This window comes from Bison bison, unplaced genomic scaffold (genome assembly GCF_000754665.1).
Source record: "Bison bison bison isolate TAMUID 2011002044 unplaced genomic scaffold, Bison_UMD1.0 scf7180017864180, whole genome shotgun sequence".
Lineage (NCBI taxonomy): Eukaryota > Metazoa > Chordata > Mammalia > Artiodactyla > Bovidae > Bison > Bison bison.
The window spans coordinates 3,616,100-3,623,004 of NW_011494752.1; the positions used below are offsets into that span (position 1 = coordinate 3,616,100).

General features: G+C 49.4%; 1 protein-coding gene across 1 annotated transcript in view; it reads left to right on the top strand.

Annotated features, from left to right (window-relative positions):
• PLXDC1 (plexin domain containing 1) overlaps window positions 1-6,905 on the top strand; it is a 67,247-nt gene that overhangs the window by 8,100 nt on the left and 52,242 nt on the right. The window lies entirely within an intron of this gene.

Consider the following 6,905-nt stretch of genomic DNA (forward strand, 5'->3'; position numbering starts at 1 on the left):
GATCCTGGAGGTCAGCGTGGAGAGAGGGCTCCCAGGGGAGGGGATGGAAGCCCGGCCCAGCCTGGGTCAGAAAATCTTAGCACCTCAGAGCTTCATAGGCTGCCTACCTCCTTGTGGACTCAGAGAGGGGCAGTGACTTGCTCAAGGATGCACAGCATTACCACAGGGTTCAAGACACTGGACTCTTCCATGTCTTAGGGCCTCCACTAGAAGCAGAATGAAGGTGGCTATTACTAGTCACGTTGACTGCCAGCTCTGGCCCTGTGCCTACCCCATTTCTGTACCATCTACAGACCACGTGGCCCCAAAGGGTTAATGGTGTCACTGCTCAGCCCCAGGGCAGGGCACTCTGAGCAGAGAAGGCAATTAGGGTGGTGTGGCTGGAGAAAACCTCCTCTGCCTGGGGCAGTCCTGGGGCTGGTGAAGCAGGGAAGACATGGAGATTGTGCAGTGCTGGCCGGCTTCCCGGCCGGCCACAGAAGAGCTGATGGGGGCTTCTGTGTCTGGGGGCTTCTGTAATCACGTGTGTGTCTGAGGGTTACTGTGTATTATGTACATTTATCTGTCACCGTGGGCTGCTGTGTCTGTGATGAGAGTGAGTGTGTGACAGAGACTGTATGAGCATGCCCGTGGTCATGAGCGGAGGCGGCCAAGGCTGCAAGCGAAGAGGGTGGATTCTCAGGCGGCAGAAAAACTACAGAAGGAGAAGCAACAAGAGGATGGGCATTTCTTTATGTTTCAATAACTCGTTTTTTAAATCCAAGACACGCACGCAATCAAAAAGGTCCAATAGTGCTGAAGTCAGAAAATAAAACAGCAGTCCGCCCCTCCGCTCTGGACCTGCCTGTCCCTTGCTCAGAATATGCCACCTTGAGCTTTTTACCTGGCTGTTACCTCCGTGTTTCTAAGTAATTTGCTTATGCAGCTGCCTCTTGATGAATCTGTTTAGACATTGTATGTTAATTGCCCGTTGTGTAGATGAAGATTCACCTTCTGTATACTCCCCCAAACATGGTTTGACGCTCTCGATATTGTTAAATCCATAGGCTCTGCTTTTTATCTTTATCAGGTAAATATTGTTCACTACTAAGCCGGTCAGAGCACTATCATTGTTTCCTTTCTTGCATCATTTTTGCTTTTCCTACCTCCCACCCCTGCCTAGTTGCTTAGATTTTTGTATTTACCAACAATATATGTCCTTTTTTTTTTTTTAATCTTTTGACTTCACTGCACAGTGTGTGGGCTCTTAGTTCTCTGACTAGGAATCAAATCCACATCTCCCTGCACTGGAACACTGAGTCTTAGCCACTGGACCACCAGGAAAGTCCATGGCTATGTATTCTTAAACATCCACTGGCCTCAAACATAAGTTTTGGCGTGGTCAAACCTATTTTTTTTTTGGAATCTCTCTCCTGTTGTCACGCTGGCCTGGTACTCGCCTGCCTGCCTGCAGCCATCCTGGAACTCCCTAGTCTCTCTCTTCGCTGGGTGCCCTGTCCTCTTGATCCTGTGTCTTTTCTTTCCTGCTTTGCTCCCTCATTTGTTTAGCTTCCTGAGAAAGGTTATAGAAGAAGAGAAATTCTTTGGAGAACTTGCATGTCTGAAAATGCCTTTATTCTATCCTCACTCTTGATTGATGGTTTGGCTGAATATAGAATTCTAGATTAAAAATAATCTTCCTTCACGAGTTTGCAGGCATCTCACATGGTCGTCTGGCTTCTGATGTCACTGTTGAGAGGTCTGATGTCGTGCTTATGCTCATTGTAGATAACTGCTTTCCCTGAAGGTGTTACCTTAAGTTAACCCCAGCCTTCTAAAAGTGTCTGTCCTATCTTTCTCTCTCGCTGCTCTGGACAGTTGACTGGCTATTTCAACCCAGGCACTTATATTCACCAGTTCTGGAAAATCTTCTTGTTTTATTGCTTTGACTATCTTCTCTCTACTACCTACTCAGTTCTTTCTTCCAGACCCCTTGATTAGATGTCCATCTAGGGAATTGATTCCCAAACTTTCTTCTCTCTTCTGTTGTCCATCCCTTTGCGTTTTTTGTTGTCTGTCTGTTTGTTGGCTTGTAAGTGTTGTTGTTGATCCACTTTCTGGGAGATTTCTCAACCCTTTTTTTTTTTTAGTATTTATTTACTTGGCTTTGCTGGGTCTTTGTTGCAGCCCACAGGATCTTTGCTCTTTAGTCGCAGCATACAAACTCTTAGTTGCGGCATGTGGGATCTAGTTCCCCGACCAGGGATCAAACCCCTGCCCTCTGCATTGGGAGCATAGAGTCTTAGCCACTGGACCATCAGGGAAGTCTCCTCGACCTTATTTTCTTAATGTTACCAATTTGTTTTCTACTATCATATTTTTAATTTCCATGAGCTATTTATTCTTTTCTTAAAAAAATAGTCTCCTATGGTTCTTGTGTCATGGATGTAATAGCTTTTCTAATACTTTTTCCTGCATCATTTCTTTCTTTCTTTCTTTTTTTTAAAGAGTTTAATGTAGGAACAGTATACACGGACGGGCCAGGAGTGGGCAGGGTGAAGGAGGAGAAGATGTTAGGAGAAGCTGCAGCAGGGAGCAGCTAAAACTGTCCACATGAGCCTGAGCTGGCAGGGAGAGAGGCTCCCCAGAGGAGGAAGAGCTGTGCCACTCTGCCACAGGGGCTGCTGGACGGGCTGCACCAGTGTGCATGGGAGAGGGACCCAGCCGCCCTGCAGCCTGGTAGGGAGGGAGCAGGGTAACACATGCTCTGAACTCTCTTTCTGCATTGTTTCTGTGACTTATTTTTCCCTTTACCTCAGCCTCCGATGTGGCTTGGCACCATTACTGATCCTGTCTTTATTTAAAATGCTAACCTTTTGTTCATCACGGACTTTTTGGCATCAATTGAGCTAATTAATTTGATTTTAAAAATATATGGCATTAAAATATTCTCTTGATGGCTGAGTTTGTTGATGCCACTTTATTATTTTAAAATTTTTTTATTGGAGTCTTGTTGATTTACAATGTTGTGTTAGTTTCAGGTATGTGTGTGTGTTAGCTGCTCAGTCGAGTCTGACTCTTTGCGACCCATAGACTATAGCCCACTGGGCTCCTCTGTCCATAGAATTCTCTAGGCAAGAATACTGAAGTGGATTGCCATTCTCTCCTCCAGGATATCTTCCCAACCCAGGGATTGAACCCAGGTCTCCTGAATTGCAGGCAGATTCTTTACCGTTTGAACCACCAGGGAAGCCCAGCTCTAGGTATATATACAGCATAGTGATTCAGTTGTACGTACATATTTTCATTCTTTTTCAGATCCTTTTCCCATATAGGTTATTACAGAACATTGAGTCGAGTTCCCTGTGCTGTACAGTAGGTCCTTGTTGGTTACCTATTTTATACCTAGTAGTTTGTATGTATGTTAACCCCAAGCTCCTAATTTACCCCTCCCCACCATGTTTCCCCTTGCGTCCCCATAAATTCATTTTTAAAATCTGCAAGTCTGTTTCTGTTTGTAAATAAGTTCTTTTCGCTGGTGCCATTTTAAGGGTTGGACCGGAAGTCAGGGCCTCCCTCACCTCACCCTAATACCAACCCTGAGGTGGAGCCTCAGAGAAGGCAGCCCCATTCACTTCCCATTCTGCCCTGTCTTCTCCACCCTGCAGAACCAAGGAGCCATGGTGGGGTGATGGGACAGAGGGCCAGGGCAGGGGAGGCACCCCGAGGAAGGGAACGCCTGGAGGCTCACCCCTCCCTCAACCCCCAGCTTTGTTAGGCCATCAGTTAAAGAACTGGTATTTGCTCTGGGCCAGACACCACGGTCAGAGGACCATGGTCCAGTCTGAGCAGAGAGGCCCTTGCAGAAGAGAGCCACAGAGACGTGGCCTTCTGGAAGCAATTGTCTGTGGGCGTTCAGAAAGGGCAGTGGGGATCATTAAGAGCCAGTATGGATTCAATAACCCCAGAGCCTAAAAAACAACACAAATTCTTGGGCTCCACCCTGAACTGACTGGTTGAGAAACACTGGAGCTGGGCATTTGTTTCAAGTCCCCCCATATGATCCTGATGGTTCTCTACCTGTAGGAACTTCTGAGCTATAACATTCCACGCCAGTTTTAAAATCCATTACCAGATTGATCACCGGAAGGGGAGGCTTTCTCAGGTGCCATGCGTCTGTACTTGATCACAAGACTTCCACCACCCTGGCTTTGTGGCCCCCTCAACACATCAGGAGTCCACACGAAGGAGGACTTCTCTGGTGGTCCGGTGGTTAAGACTCCGTGCTTCTACTGCAGAGGGGCAGGTGTTCTATTCCTGGTTGGGGAACTAAGATCCCCCATGTCATTTGGTGCAGCCAAAAGAAAAAAAAAAGAGTCCATGTGAAGGAGCACGGCCCCACCCTGGCAGGAGGCCCCTCTGACTGCAGTAGAGGTCTCCCTAGCTCTGCCCAGAAGATTGGAAAATCAAACTTCTAGATCAGACTTCTCCAAAGGCCGGAAGAGAGTTCAGATGTCAGATTAGGAACCAGAAGCCCTCCTCTGTAGGCTGGATGATAGGTGGCCTCAGGCCAGATGAAACTTCCGGGACAAATATAAATCCTGGCACTTCAGCTTAAAATCAGGTGGGAGAGATGTGGCTTAGCAGCGGTTCATGAGGAAAAGAGTTGGAGCTCCTCACTGCTTGTGGGCTGGGATGAGTCAGGAGTGTGGAGTGGCTGCCAAAGACGGAGGTGGGAGCCAGCTGTGTTCATGGAAACCCACAGAAACCCCGGCGACAAGGATTGGGGCTCTGGGAATCCTGTGGTGGGGAGGGAGGGTGTTTCTTTCCTTGACCATGGCTGAGGGGCTTGTGTCCCCTTTCAGATGGTTATGTAGAAACCAGAGTAGTCTAAATGGTTGAAGGAGCCTGGGGTATTTAGCCCGCAATAGAGAAACTTCTAGATGTGGCTGTTTTCTAATAGCTGCAGGGTTGGGACTGGGGCAGAGGGAAAGGGTTATTTTTCTCCATAGCTCATATCCCTTCCTGCATGGAATTATCTATTTGTTTTTATTGCCTCTCTTCCCCTGAAACCGAGGCACATGAGATTTGAGATTGTCTTATCACTCTGTCGCCAGTGCCTGGCCCACGATGGGCGTTCCTCCTTTGAAGGAACAAAGGAGGCAGGGATTTCCCATCTCCAGAGGCCTTGAAAGACAGGGTTGGTGAAGAGAAGAGGTTTTGCCCGGGGTGAGTCGTTGGACATACTGGCCTCAAAGGACCCAACTCTACTAACTCCTGGGCTCCCACACACATAAGACAACATCAGCGCTTATATACCCCATATGCACCGGAACACATGTTCACACACTGCGACCTGGAGTGGGGGCCTCGTGCCTGAATCCTCAGAGGGGTCTGTGCTCCATTCCTACCTGGCCTTGAACCCATTAGGCCTTGCCCTGAGCAGCTCTCAGTGGAGGATGGTAATGACTGCCTCTCTTCAGCACAGCCAGACCTCCACACCCCCCGGGCTGTGTGCTCACCCTACCCTGGACAGCGGGCCCTCTTGAGGTGTCCCGGGAAGGGGCCCAGAGACGCCTGCTTCTCCTGTGTCTCCAGTCAGTATCTCTGAGAACTGGGTTCTCCTTTTCCAAAGGAAACTCCATCTTGGTAGCAGAGGGCTGAGCGAGAGGGAAGTGGCAGAAAGGGGACATTTCAGCAAGCTGGATTTGGTCTGCTTCAGGAAGTTTTCTTCGGCTTCCACAGAACAACATTTCCACCATTTATCCACATCACAGTCTATTCTGTGCCAAAAGGAACCAGACTCTGGTTCCCTCTGCTCAGGAGGCTGAGGGCCTGGCACCTGGGCTACCATCCCTTTTGCACCCAACCCCCAACCCCACACAGGAGCCTCCTCATTTTCCTTCATGGCTCCTTAGTCTACCCTCCTGGCCTCAGCTTCCCTCCTGGTCCAGCTCCCTCACCTCAGTCTGTCTGCCCAGCCCCCATTCCAGACCTTCTCTGCCCAGCCCCACCACCCCCCACCTCCATCTTCCTTTCTCACTCCTTTGGCCTAACCCCTTCTTCCTAGTCCCTTCTGCCCAGCACCTCCTGCCTGGCCACCTTGCAACAACGCTCCTTCAACTCGGACCTCTTGCTTTGGAAACTTTGAGGCATCTGGCCTGTGTTCCCAGGGTAGACTCAGAGCCATCTCCTTGGATTTTATTCTCACGCCCACTCTGCCACCATCTACCATCCTATTTCCCCGTGGAAACAGGATTCTTGTCTGGACTCAAGCTTTCCAGAGATTTTCCACCAAGGCCAGTCCTGAGGCCCTGGAGACACTGGAAATTTTATGGGGGAGGGAGGGGTTGCAGAGGGCTGTAGTGCTAAGTCAGAAATCTGGGAAGAGCCACAGTTTATCCTCCAAGAGGCTGAAGGGGAATGTCTTCAAACCTGGGGATTTCCAAATCCAAATGAAGGGTTTTCTTGGTTCTGTGGTTCATGTCTGGTTAACAGTTTGGGAGGAACCAAGTTTAAGAGCATTCAGATTTGGGAGTTCCCCCGTAATAGAACAGTTTTACTCCATAACAGAAAATTCTGACTCCCCACCTCTCACCCCAGTATTCCCCCTGGCCTCCCTTCCCTGAATTCCTCTCCTCTCTCTCTGACCCAAGCAAAACTTCCCAGCTCATCCGACCGCCCTGGCAAGCCTAGGAATGCTGAGGAACTCTGCAGCTGGCAGGGACCACAGCATTCAAGACAGTTGGGCAGCGAGAGGGACAAGTGGGCGCAACGTCTGCCTGGTTCCTACACCCCCCAAAGGAGGCAGCTCCCAAAACGAAGCCTCTAGAAGGCCCCCTCCCCAGACCTAAGGGCCTAGGGGAGACAGGACAGACAGACTCGTAGCAGGGACACAAGAAGAGCCCCAAGCAATGGCTCAGGGA